The following is a 13,988-nucleotide window of genomic DNA, read 5'->3' on the forward strand; positions in this document are numbered from 1 at the left end:
ATCTTAATTTACTGCTCACAGTTAAATATGAAGCAATTCTTATTATGTGTGCAACAATAAATGAGTGATAGACAATCTTTAACATCAAATTAATTAACAGGAATATGATTCTGCCATCTGTTTTCCTCATTTAAAAAAAAGAAAACATACTAATATCCTATATAAATAGAGGGGTTGTTCTCAGCGTTGGCCCTTGTTAGTGAAACTGATTTGCATGGTATTTCAGAGTTGTTGGTGTCATACACTTATTATTCATTTGAATGTGTGTGTCAGTGGTGGTGTGAATAGCATTTCTCAGTTTACATCGTACTATTTAGGTAGACATCTCTGTATGTCTGTCACTCTGCCTTTCGTATATTTTGCCAATCACGAAGGGACACTGAATTAGTAATATCAGCAATTGCAATGTGTGCTGTACAAAAGAAAAAGAAAGAAAATATTGAAAAAAAAAATTAATTCCACTCTGATTGGATTTAATGGAACAGAGTACAAGAAGCGCCAGTGACGACAATGTTTCTTATTTAGCTCAAATAATACTATGGATTCTTCAGGCATCTGAATGTCAGTCACAGTCTAAGGCCTCAGAAGGCAACATAGTAAATACCTTAGCCTATGTTTGGCAATGTTCTTCAGGTGCATTTTTTTTATTGTATTATTGACAGACTACAGGATTACACTGGTGAAGTATGAGAAGGGAGTACTAAAGGCTCACTATGCGTTTCTGCTAAGTGTTTAAGGCAAATAAAGTGCTTAGGATCTTTGCATAAACAAAAACTGAAACAAAAATATGCTTAAATACTTCAACTCATTAGTATGCCAGAGTATTGTTTTTTTTCAAAAACTTGGAAAAAGTTCCATATCTAAGGAGATACTTACATTTGCGTAATAGCTCTTACACATATGTTCACTAAATATGAAGCTACAGTTAGCAGCAGCTTCTAAGATTCCCATAGCGCAAAGACTGGAAAACAGGTAAAAACAGATCGACTACAAAGTCTGCCAACAAGAATCTCTAAAGCTGCGAACACACCGCACTGGCAGCGCGGCAAGATTACATACAAAGTCAATGTACTAGCGCGTGGCCGCGCGTCCACCCAAGAATCGGCGTCCAGCGGCCGGCGCTTCTGCGGCGCGTGAATCGAAGGCGCTACCATTTGCGGCGCGGCCAACATATGTGGCGAACGCAGAAGATGAAAATATTAATCTTTTTGGCGTCGCCGCGCCGCGATAGCCAATCAGCGTTGAGATTGCCCGGTGGTCTGCAAGACAAGGTGGCCGTGTGGAGTGAGGACATTGGGCTTCCAATACATTCTGCAAATATGTGTATTTTGCATCTGTTTAGCTGTTGGTTGTACTTTAGCCAAGGTAGCGCCGGTTAGCATAGTGAAACTCACCCAGCTGTGTGCTGTTCCGGAGGATAATATGAACCCAAACTTGACGGCAGTGTCCGTGTGGAATTCCAATATAGTAGGCTACAGCTAAGCACCGGTGTTGTCCTCCGCCAGACCCAGCACACTTTCACTTTCAGGTAGGCTGATGTCTGCCTTTATTTTTGCTGCTGAGCACACACTGCTGGTGTTAATGTGTTTAGTATGTTGCTGAATTGCTGTTAATGTGTGTGTATTCGCGATCGGGGTGCGTCTTCATGCTGTTTTAATGTTATTTGTGACTGCCGCTGGTTACACAGTGTAGGCCTACCTACATCTGTATTTTTTGGCACAGCTGGACCATGTTATTGTTGTTGTTGCACCGTAAGTGTGACGGGTCTGATCTCGGCGTCAGGAATATATGGCCCAATATGATCAAGCGGCGAGCCTCTTGCGTTCACGTGGTTAACCGCCGCCTTCGAAGAGGCGGCCAGCGGCCGCGGTGGCGGCTGCGGTGAATATGGCCCAATATGACCGAGAGGCGAGCCTCCTGCGTTCACGCGGCCAACCGCCGCAGGGGGCCAGTGCGGTGTGTTCCCAGCTTAAAACTCACTAATTCACATATCCTGTCAACAAATAATGATACATGTTGTATGCTGTTTCTTATTTTATTTCTTGGCTCTGAGAAGTTGCAAGGCAACCAGGAGAGACGCCAGTAAGTTACTGCCACAAGTTTAGGAAACAGTCCAGGACACAGTCCAGGACACAACCCCAAGTAAACAGCAAATTATAACTATTGTACTGATTAACTAGTGAAATATGACATGCTCATTTATGATTTGTACTGTAGTGGTTCTGATGTTACTGTTGGGAGGAGTCAGGCTAGTCATAACCACATTCCCTTCTTTGTAAAAATCTAAACTGCTGAAAGAGTAGAAATGATCTTTTTGTCTTGCACATTCATCGGTTGATACATTACATTGAAAGCCTGCTGAGTCCATTACCACTTTTTCTTATAAGTTGCATCTCTCTGAGTGCCCTAATATTATTCCTTTAATACCTATTCCATATCTTAAAAAATCAGAGAGTCGTGACTGTGCTGCCCCTTCAACAACAGAACGTTGTAACCCATCCCTCAATACATACAGCTTACTGTTTGCTTTACGTGCTAATTTAGTAACGATGCTATGATTGTCATGTTTGCCCATTCCACTCTAATTTCCCCTTCCCGAGCCCAGCAGGAGGTGCTGAGATTGAGCTGCCACAGCTGATCTTGGCGGCATCATCTCCCTCTCGGCAGTCGCCCCGGGTGAATAAATAAGACTCTAATGACGCCACCTTGAATTACGGAAATGCTTACAGCTGCACTATTAAAATAGTAGGGTTTTCTTCTGGAGCTGCAAAGTGGGATGCGCATAACAGGTCTTTTCTACAAATTCTGACAGGCCTCTCCAGGATGACTTGTGCTACCAAATTGCAGAACCCCATTACTGGCAAAACCTACTGCCATCCAGCTTTCCAATTAGAGCACAGAGGGGAAGCCCGGCAACTTGTTGTAATGGACGATAGTACGGGCGCTGCAGAGGTAGACGTGGCAGGGAGGGAGAAAAAGAGAATTCCTGCCTCATTTTATGTAATTAAAATCTTTAATTTGTCCACTATCATCCTACAGACACCCAAATAATGGACTAAGGTGCTGTAATGTGCCCATAGCATATTTCCTGTCCAAACACAATACGATGCAATGGTCTCATTAAAATGCAGATGCGTACTAATCTGGGGACATATCATCCTTAATCAACCACGTGCAGCATTTTAAAATTGGATTAGGGGCCAATTTTATTTTTATTTTCAGCTTTGCTCACAACAGTGAAGCCATCCTGAGGAGATCTTTGAATAGTGTCTTGCAATATTTAAATTACCTATTCCAAAGCTCCCCTAAACCGGGGGTTGTTGGAGATGAAATTGATACATATATATTTTAATATACCTTGGAAATATACCTGTGTTAGTAGGGCGTAATGAACACCTCAGTAATGAGACAGTTCCCACAAAGCTATCCCTTAAGGTTTTCAATTCCCTTTCCTTGCTGCAAGCAGCAAAAATAAACAAACTTCTAGTCCCTTAATTAGGTGTCAGACACGGAAACTAAACATAAACAGTGACAGATTATATTACTCAAAGGGATTATCTCCATTTGCAATGTCATAGAGCAGGCAAAGACAATTTGTAGTATTAAACTTTGGTATAAGTTCATCCAAGTAGAAAGACAAATCTGTATTTCATTATTGTTATTGGCGAATTTGCTTCATTGCTCATGACAAAAACACATAACCTCAGCAATTGGTTTAATTTAGCAATTGTGTTGTAGCATTGGTTTTAAAACTCTTAAGGATGATCGACTTCACACCATGATCTCATGACCTATCAAAACCTTCAGAAATGTACGTAATAATAATGAGGCAAAAGGTTGACTTTTAAGTATAAAATGTGTTAAAGGGACACTGACAGCATGGTGTGTGCTTGTGTTTATGGATGTGCATGGGTGCATGTTCATATGCCCGCAGTTTGTGCTTTCAAACTATTAACATGCAGTATTTCACTCCCGGCCCATAAAGTTTTATAGTCAGCCTAGCTTCACTAAAACGCCAATATCACCTGCTGCTCTCTCATAACGTTATTAAACATCAATCTCAATCATTTCAACAGAAAAACACACAGAACTGTACGGCAATAATAAAAAGCAATAAAAATGTTTTGAAAAAATTAGATGTTTTCTTTTTCTTTCCATTTATTTGAGCCCAGAAGCAATAGAGGAGGTGGACTCAGTGCCGAGATGGCGGGGCCAAAACATAAAACATCATCAGCCCTTATTGCTCGTCTGTGTTTGGCATCTCTTCATATTCTGAGATCTCCTTGTGGCTTAGATGTTGGGTAGTTTAATAAAGAATTGAGATGTGAGGAGTTTTAGCAGACAGCAAACAGCTAAAGACACAAACAGGTTCCCAGCAACTGCACATTAGCTGATGAACATTATTCCATAATGGTATCATTACGTGTGATGAATCCAGTGTGTTACCTTATAAATGTGCTGCAGGAATTTGCCCAAGGGTCCAATGAAAGTGTGTGATAGTGAGGGAACAGTGTACACTGTAGGTCGGCAGTTGCACAAGCTTCAACTGCAACACAGACTATTGTTTTAAAAGTGTGTATAATAAATGCAAATGTTTGTCTTTGATATGGGATTCCTTCCTGCTTTTTTTGTGTGGGTGTGACCTAGTTGTTATTTCTGTTGTTGGGTCTAAATATTAGAAACTCACCTACCACTCACTGTATCACTGTTAATGCACCTCGCATAAATTCTTACATTCCATTATTCAGCTGTAACCCTGAAGTTGTTCCCTCAATTTATTTCAGTGGCCACTTTTTGTTGCTTGAAGGCAACATACCTGTCTCTGACTGAAGCAGGAAATGACCCCAATAGCAGTAACAATAATGTACGTGGTGAGGTGATGATAGCCTTGGGGAAAGAGAAAGCATTGGACAATTTCTGATCGAGTCTCCAAAATATACCTGCAATACTCCCAGATTCTTGGTTATTTGGTGTGACAGCCTCTGTTGTCCGGGAACAGGGAATTTTAAATGTGTGTCTTTTTCAGTTTTGTATTTTTGAAGATTGGGTCTACTTATTGGCAGATAGTGAGTGCACCAGGCTGATACACAATACTTGAATACAATGTTTCACTCCTGAACATTCTGGAAACAAATGTTTATCCTTGCAGAGATCTATAGGAAGCTATACGAACACCATTTTTGTTCAACTTGTAGTTAACTATTAGTCTATGATAATATTCCTGTCATGACCTAATGGTCCAAAAATAACATGCTTCCGCAAATGTCACATGCGATACATATGATGAGTAATTGCCAATGAGCTTAATGATGCAGAAAGCGTGATTATGGAGAGCTTGTTACCAATTTCATGCACTTGTGAGGAATTCATGAATTAAGGGAGATCAATTGATGAAAATGAACTTTTCGGAATACCTTGTGAGAGGCAATTAATCTTCAATGGGAGAGCTGCCTGAGAATGTAATGCAAAGATAAGCTATCACCCACTTATTGGGATAGTTTCTAATTTATTCATGGTAATCAGTGTCTTTCAGCCCTAGCATCTTGCTTATGATTAACAAAATTCCTCTGCGTAGGCCACTCTGCCTTCGCTCTCAAGGATGATCACTGGTTTTTCAATTAGTTGCGTGGCTACAAAGTGTCTTTGATAGGAACGGCCACGCACCAGGCTAATTTCCAATAGTCCATTGTAAAAATGAAACACTGAGACTGTAAGAGGGCACGCTTCTTTCCAGCAACAAAATATCAGCTGGCGACCGAACGACCGTTGCTACGGGCAATCCTCAGCTCTCAGCCCATGTGTGAGGGGAGTGTGTGTGTGTGTGTGTGTGTGTGTGTGTGTGTGTGTGTGTGTGGAATGCATGATCTAATGTGAGGACACAAAGCTCTGTCTCCATCTGTCACTGAGCCTTGATGCAGCGCTAAAGGTCAAAGTTGAAACTTCCAAACTCAGGTTGTGATTAATGCAGAGAGAGAGAGAGAGAGAGAGAGAGAGAGAGAGAGAGAGAGAGAGAGAGAGAGAGAGAGAGAGAGAGAGAGAGAGAGAGAGAGAGAGAGAGAGAGAACAGTCCCCAGCTAGCAGTACACTGTAGGGGTGTAAGAATACACATATTCGTACCGAACCGCAGAGGCCATACCATACCGAACTGCACCGTACCGCAATACGTAATTATGGCGTAAATAGCGTAAAGATGACGTAAATATGTACAGGCATGTTTTGATTGCGGTGCGGAACTTGCACTTTTATTTGAGAAGTATTTTATTTAATGGAGACCTTGGTTGTTTGCAGCAGTATTTATTTTTCTATGCTGAAAAATACCTATAGGCTAACCTGGAAATCCAGACCTGCTGCTAGGCACTGGCAAATAAAATTTGCTGCGCCTGTTGGTCTGGACACTCTCCATTAAAGATCATTAAATATAAATCCTGAGCTACCAATCAAACCGTTCTTTCTGATATGGGCAGGCCAGACCCTCTATCGTTCTAGATATGGGTCTGGATTTACAGGCTACCTATAGGCAACAATTACAGCAAATGCTTCACAGTTTTTTTTGCATTATTCCTCTTAACTGAGAACCATACTGTACAGAACCAAACCGTGACTTCAAAACCAAGGTACGTACCGAACTGACTGACTTTTGTGTACCGTTACACCCCTAGTACACTATACATTATACCCAGTCATGTGGAAGGAGCTCGACTTAGAGGGTGGTTGGATCTGCTCTTTAAGGGCTCTTAGCTCAACAGTTTCTCTTACACCAAATATGTTGAGACGGACAAACAAAGCTTTTAGTGTCCCTGGTATTTTAGCCATGTTCACATGTTATCGTTATCAAAATTCCGGTTTCAAAATTCAAGATTGTAGGGGTGTGCAATATGACAATATTAGACCATTAACGATTAGAATGTGTCCACGATCTGTCAAGACATTGAGATCGTTTGCCTCCCATACAGATAAAACAATCACATCAAACATGTAGCGCCTTTAGATTCCCAAACTGTTTGTCAAATTGTCTTTCTCTGTCTCTATTCTGTCCAGATTTGTATTCTCTCATTGTTGAGTCATATAAGTCCATGATAAATAGCTCTGGCTGCCAAACAATTCAAGGTTCAAGTGCTCATGAGGATATGTGATTATTATCAGAGCTTGCAAATATGTGTGTGTGTGTGTGTGTGTGTGTGTGTGTGTGTGTGTGTGTGTGTGTGTGTGTGTGTGTGTGTGTGTGTGTGTGTGTGTGTGTGTGTGTGTGTGTGTGTGTGTGTGTGTGTGTGTGTGTGTGTGTGTGTGTGTGTGTGTGTGTGTGTGTGAGTGAGAGTGAGAGAGAGTGGGGGGGACTGCATTTCCTCACAAGCCGCTCCGCGGGCAGGTGGGTGAAGATTTGGACTAAACAACTCGTAGGTAATTCAGGGCGATTTGTACCCACTCAGGGCTTTGGAAAGGCCAAAGTTATGACTATTCAATAAATTGCTCATTACTGAAAACCAGAGCTGATCATTAGTAACTCTAAATAAGACAGTGTCTCTTTGCTGATCTGTCTGTGTTTTGTGTCTTTGATAATACATCTTGTGCCATGCAGGTCGATAAATAAAGATGACTACTGGTGGCTCAAACAAAGCAGGAGGGCTTCCGCAACCGGCCCAAGTCAATAAAGCAGGTTGATGGAAGAAATCTCTCGCTGCTCTTTAATTGCACTTTGGGCACCAGTGAATTTCAGGGATGAGACAGGCAGGCAGCACCCCACTGCTGGTGGTCAGTCTGCATTCAGGGTGATGTACGCAACAATGCTGTAGGGCCAGGGAGCGCAGCCTGTGTTATTTATCTTCCCAATTAGGGCCTGTGTATGTCCGAAAAATGCTTGCTTTACCAACAGCAAAACAGTTTCACAGCCAGCCCACTGTTGATGAAGGTTGTATTGTATGATAAACACTGCCTGGAGGAGAAGTGAGAGAACCCATGTCTCTGTTGTGATTTACACCTCTGAGAAACCAACTGTTTACCACCAGAAAAGCCATTTCCTAACACCACTTGGAGCAGGGAATTTCTGAATTTAGCTTTTTCCTCACAGTCAATTTGACTATCATCTTCTGTGGTGTCTTGCAGAGTTGCCTCCATGTTCAGCAAGAAGCATTTTAGTAAATACAACTTATTAAATTTTCTTAAAATAACACACAGCTTTTTACAAAAAAAAATTAAGTATTCCTCTGAGTGTCCACTTGCCTTCTCCAGCACATATTATTTATATTCCACTTTTCGGTTCATCTTATTTACCAATTTACCTGCCCATTATCAAGACTAACACCCACTCACACTTTGATTTGTATGCTTTAAAACAAGACTGTGATGAGGAAGATTAAGACTTTGGTGTGGGTGGTTAAAGCTTGCTAAAGATATAGTCATAATAGGAAAAACAACTTTTTTAAAAACCCCCGGATTACGGAAAATAGATATGGATAAATACAACCATGGCTTCTATCAGACTATGGCTAATATTTTCAATAGCCATTAATGTAACAATTGTTTCCTTCATTAATTGATTTTAAAGAAAGCCACAAATACAGTAGTTTCAAATATCCATCCTAGCAACAACATCGTAGTTGGTGCAAATTATTGGTCAAACTATGAAATGATGAGGAAAACAGGTAAACATAAAATAAATGTTGTCTTTGCAAGCAGCTCAATGTAAAATAAAATTATCCATCAGCAGCGTAGATCCATTTGTCTTGCCCATTCATGTAATGTTATCAACAAGTACAGGTATGCAAACAATACTGTGGGGAAGAAAGGATAATTAAAGTGGGACACCGTCCAAGAAAATTCTTAAGAGTTTTGGACCAACCACATGACTAAAATCTGAAGTCCATTTTTTTTTTTTTGAAAAATGTATTTATTGAGTTTTAATTTTTTTGACAAAAGAAAAGAAAAAACACCAAAAACAGACTTAATAAAATAAAATAAAATAGTACAATATAAAGTAAAAATAAAAATACATATATAAAATAATATATATATATACGCATACATGGATACCGACATATTACATTATGAGAAAAAGTATGTAAATGTACACATACACCCATATATAAATGCTTAGATAAATAATAAGTAAACAGAAATATTACATTTTAAAAAGGACATTCAAATGAAAATAAAGAAAAAAGAAAAAAAAAGTAGGTACATTACAATGCATTCCCTATTATCCTCTGCGGGTACTACATAACCTCAAAAGCAGAAGTTGTACTTATCCCTCCTCCACTTCATCGAGCATCTGAGAGAGATCCTTGTCCCTGATGTAGTTAATGAATGGGCCCCATATTACTTTAAACTTCTCTTGTTTGTCCCTGAGTGTATAAGTAATTTTTTCTAGAGGCAGACATAATGACATTTCTTTGAACCACTGTCTAATACTTGGTCTCCCATTGCTTTTCCATGTTAATGCGATCAATCTTTTGGCCTGTAATAGGCAAATGTTTACAAAATTCTGTTTTCCACTACTTATATTATGTTTCTTTGGATAGATGCCTAGAATAAAAAGTTTAGGTTCTATTATTATTTGGATTGATAGAATGTCCTGAATTATCTTTCCAACTTCATTCCAGAATTCAATTATTTTCGGGCACTTCCATATACAATGAATAAGTGTTCCCTTGTCGTCCCCACATCTTGTGCACAAATCTGGAATATTGGGATTAAATTTATTTAGTTTTTCTGGTGTAATATATACTCTCATTAACCAGTTGTATTGCAGCAATTTTAACCTTGTATTGGCAGTTTGAGACTGAGCATTCTTACATGCAACAATCCACTCTTCATTGGTAATTTCCCTTTGTAGATCACCTTCCCATGAATTTAGTTTAGAATCTGATGATTCAGGTGAATTGTCACTCAAAAGATTATAAATAGCTGAAATAATTTTTTTCTCAAAGGGGTTTTTAATTAGATTATTCTCCAGTATAGATAAAGTTGGGATGGTAATGGATTGGTTCTGATAGGATCTAATAAAACTTTTTAGTTGTAAATATTTAAAGAAGTGTTTTTTGGGAATGTTATACATACTTACTAGGTCCTCAAACGTTTTAAAATGACCGTCATTCGGATTATAAATTTCCTTCATTTGTTTTATTCCTTTATCAGCCCATAACTTGAACCCACCATCAGCTCTTCCTGGTACAAAATGGTTATTACCCCAAATTGGACTAAACCTGGAAAGAACAGAAGTTTCCTTGTGGTATTTATTTACATCATACCATACCACAATCATGTTCTTAACTATTGGATTTGTTGTCTTCTTTTTAAGGTTTTTAAAAGTATCCGAATATATATATGCAGGTAATGGAATCTTTTCAGAGCCGGATTCAATATCTTTCCATACTGGCGAGTTTTCCGTGTAATAATAATACTTCATAGTTCTTATTTGAGTAGCCCAGTAATACCATAATAGATTGGGGCATTGGAGCCCTCCCCTGTCATACGGTAGGTACATAAGGGACAAACGAAGTCTGGGGCGTCTATTTTTCCAAATAAAATTGCAAAAAAGTTTCTTGAATCTAGGAAAGAAGTCTGAAGGAGGCGGCAAAGGGATATTTTGGAAAAGGTACAATAGTTTGGGCAGAATACTCATCTTCAATATATTAATTCTACCTAAGAGGGAGATTGGAAGTGTTGACCATTTTTCAAGTGATTCACAAGTAGATGCAATAACAGGATTGTAATTGGCTTGAACAATTTCTTCAATTTTGTGAGTGATTTGAATACCTAAGTATGTGAAACTGTTGACTGAGTTGAATTGACTTACGCTAGTCGGAGGGTTATTCCTATCATTCAAATTACACAATAAAATGGAGGATTTGGAGGTGTTAATTTTGTAACCTGATATATTGCCAAATCTTTTAATAAGGTCCATAAGCGCTGGAACAGATATATCCAATTTTTTTAGAAAAATAATGACATCATCAGCATAAAGAGCCAGACGGTGTTCGACTAGACCTGTACATATGCCTGAGATCAGTGAGTGATGTCTTATTGCAATTGCTAAAGGCTCAATTGCAATCGTAAATAATAACGGCGATAATGGGCAACCCTGTCTACAACCCCTGTTAATTTGAATTGGTTTGGATAGATTATTATTAGTAACAATTTCTGCATATGGCTCTCTATATAAAAGTTTCACCCAATTACAAAAATTATTCCCAAGCCCGAACCTATCGAGTACTTCAAACAAGAATGCCCATTCCACCCTGTCAAACGCCTTCTCTGCGTCTAGTGACAGGAAGGCTGTATCTGGTATCTCTCTCTGGTTGTGTAGAATATTTAAGACTCTTCTTACATTATGAAACCCCTGACGACCTAAAATAAATCCGTTTTGATCTCCATTTATTATTCCCGGTAATACATTCTCTAATCTTTTTGCTAAAATTTTACACAGTATTTTTAAATCAGAATTTAGGAGACTTATTGGCCTAAGATTCTCACATTTATCATTTGTCTTTCCAGGTTTAGGAAGAAGTGTGATCAAAGCACCCCTTAAGGAGGGAGGAAGAATGCCTTCCTGAAAAGATTCAATAAACATTTCGAGGAGGGGCGCCTTTAACTTAGATTCAAACTTCTTATAAAACTCAATGGGCAGGCCGTCCGGACCAGCAGCCTTCCCAGATTTCATGCCTTTAATTGCCAAAGAAATTTCTTCTAGAGTTATATTTTCCTCCAAAGCCACCCTCTCCTCCTCCAAGACTTTAGGAATGTTTAAATTGCTTAAGAACATACTTTGATCTGATATTTCCGAATTTCTTTCTGAGCTGTACAATTTTGCATAGTAGTCTCTAAATGCCACATTAATTTTAATAGGGTCAATAATATCATCAGCGCCATGCTTTTTCAGTACAGTAATAGCTCTTTCAGTTTGAAGTTGTTTTATGCGCCAGGCTAAAATTTTTCCTGGTTTTTCCCCTTGGTCAAAAATAGTTTGTTTGAGTTTTAAAAGATTAGCTGTAGCTTTGGCGGATGAAATTTCATTATATTGAGTTCTTAGCAGAAGTAGTTCTTGGTGTAATTTAGGACAGGTGTTTTGAAAGTATTTGGTCTCCACAATCTTAATTTTTGACTCTAACAGTGCCAGCTTTTGTTTAGTTTTTTTTAATTTGGAACTTGTAAAATTAATGATCTGACCCCTAATAAAAGCTTTAAAAGCTTCCCACCTGGTACTAGCAGATGTTTCAGACCCATTCACTGTGAAATATAAATCAATTTGAGTTTCAAGAAAAGAGATAAGGTCTGGGTCCCTCAGCCACTGTTGCTTTACTCTCCATCTAGGTGGATCCTTTTTCAGCCCTGGATCTACATATTTTAAGCTATTTGGGGCGTGATCTGAGACCAGTATACTGTCATAAGTACAGTCCTTGATCTTAGACATCAGACTTGCGGAAACAAGAAAATAATCAATTCGGGAGTATGATTTATATGTACTGGAGAAACATGAATAAAATGCCACATCAGGATTCCTATCTCTCCACACATCTCTTAGATTTAATGATTTGATGAAATGATGAATAATATTCCTACTTCTATTATGAGTCTTGTCTATATGCGAAGATCTGTCTTTATGGGGGTCCAGTGTACAATTGAAATCACCTGCTATTATATATTGACCATTAAGGGATGATAGTGTATAGAACAAGTTATTGAAAAATGTGGGGTCATCATTATTGGGCGCATAAATATTAACCAAATTAAGCACTTCTGACAAAAGTGTCCCTTGAACTATTAAGTATCTACCTGCTTTATCTGCAATTACGTTGGTGATATTATAAGGAATCGACTTGTGAATGAGTGTCATAACCCCCCTTGCCTGAGTATTAAAGGCCGCTGATAGTACCCTGCCCTGCCATCTCCTTCTAATTCTAATGTCCTCTTGTGCCGTAAGGTGAGTCTCTTGAAGGAAAATGATTTGAGGATTTATACTCTTTAACCTGGCCATAACTTCCTTTACCTTTTTAATTTTTTGCAACCCTCTGCAATTCCAAGATGTAAATTTAATTTCTAATTCACCTGTCATATAGAATCATAGCTTTGTAGATTGTACAACAGTAAGCAAAAATGTACCAGAAAAAAAAAGAGGAGAAAGAAAAAAAAGAAAAAAGAAAGGAAAAAAGAAAACGTGATCTCAATAAACTGGTAACACACAAACCCCACACCCCAATAGCTCCAGAACTGAGCCTCCCCCCACCCCCTAGCTGCACACTCCAGCAACCTAGAAAAACACTCCACACTAAGTGAGGAATATTCAAGCTAAACGTATCATTCTCCCTCCACTATTTATAAGGAGATATCCAAACCATTATGTATGCGAGTAAATAAATTGAACCAGTGGTAACACCCTTTTGATATAAGGCAAATGTGCATTGAGATGCCGTCAATTTATAACTCCGCAAGATTACCTCACGTGCCAGTGACCCGGAAACAAAACAACCCGCGCTATGCGTTGTGGGATATGAAGTTTACTCTACTTGAATCAGGCATATTGATATTATCCCCCGAGCAGTTCTAACAACATTCAAGTGGGGCATGTTCCCTTAACAAAACCAAACACAATGTTGATTATATGTCACCTATACAATAAACGTTGTAAAGTATGACAAACAATAACTTATGCGACTTTTTATAAAACAATTGGCCGCTGGCCACTACACCTTGTATAAAAAGTTGTCTATGAAAACAAGATTAGCAATTTTTATCTGAACCAAACGAGCACAAAATCCGTTAAACATGTATTTCAGTCCCGCGAAACATTGCATGTAAACAAACTTACTTGCCCTTATACTCTGCCGTGGTCATAGCAACGTTTTACGTTGGCGTACACAGTCAACCAGTCCCATTTCCCTCTTGGATGTTCCGAATAAATTCCTCCACGTCTGTTGGTGTACCAAAAGTATGCGTTTTATCCTTGTAAGTCACCTGGGTTGCACCAACTGGGCGTAAGCCTGGTCTTAACTGCG

The 13,988-nt window shown here is 39.0% G+C and overlaps 1 protein-coding gene across 1 annotated transcript in view; it reads right to left on the bottom strand.

Annotated features, from left to right (window-relative positions):
- Positions 1 to 13,988, bottom strand: part of negr1 (neuronal growth regulator 1) — a gene marked incomplete at both ends in the record, with an annotated part of 159,386 nt that overhangs the window by 83,647 nt on the left and 61,751 nt on the right. The gene's annotated exons all lie outside the window — the stretch shown is intronic.

The sequence above is a fragment of the Ammodytes marinus genome (genome assembly GCF_949987685.1).
Source record: "Ammodytes marinus genome assembly, chromosome: 8".
NCBI lineage: Eukaryota > Metazoa > Chordata > Actinopteri > Uranoscopiformes > Ammodytidae > Ammodytes > Ammodytes marinus.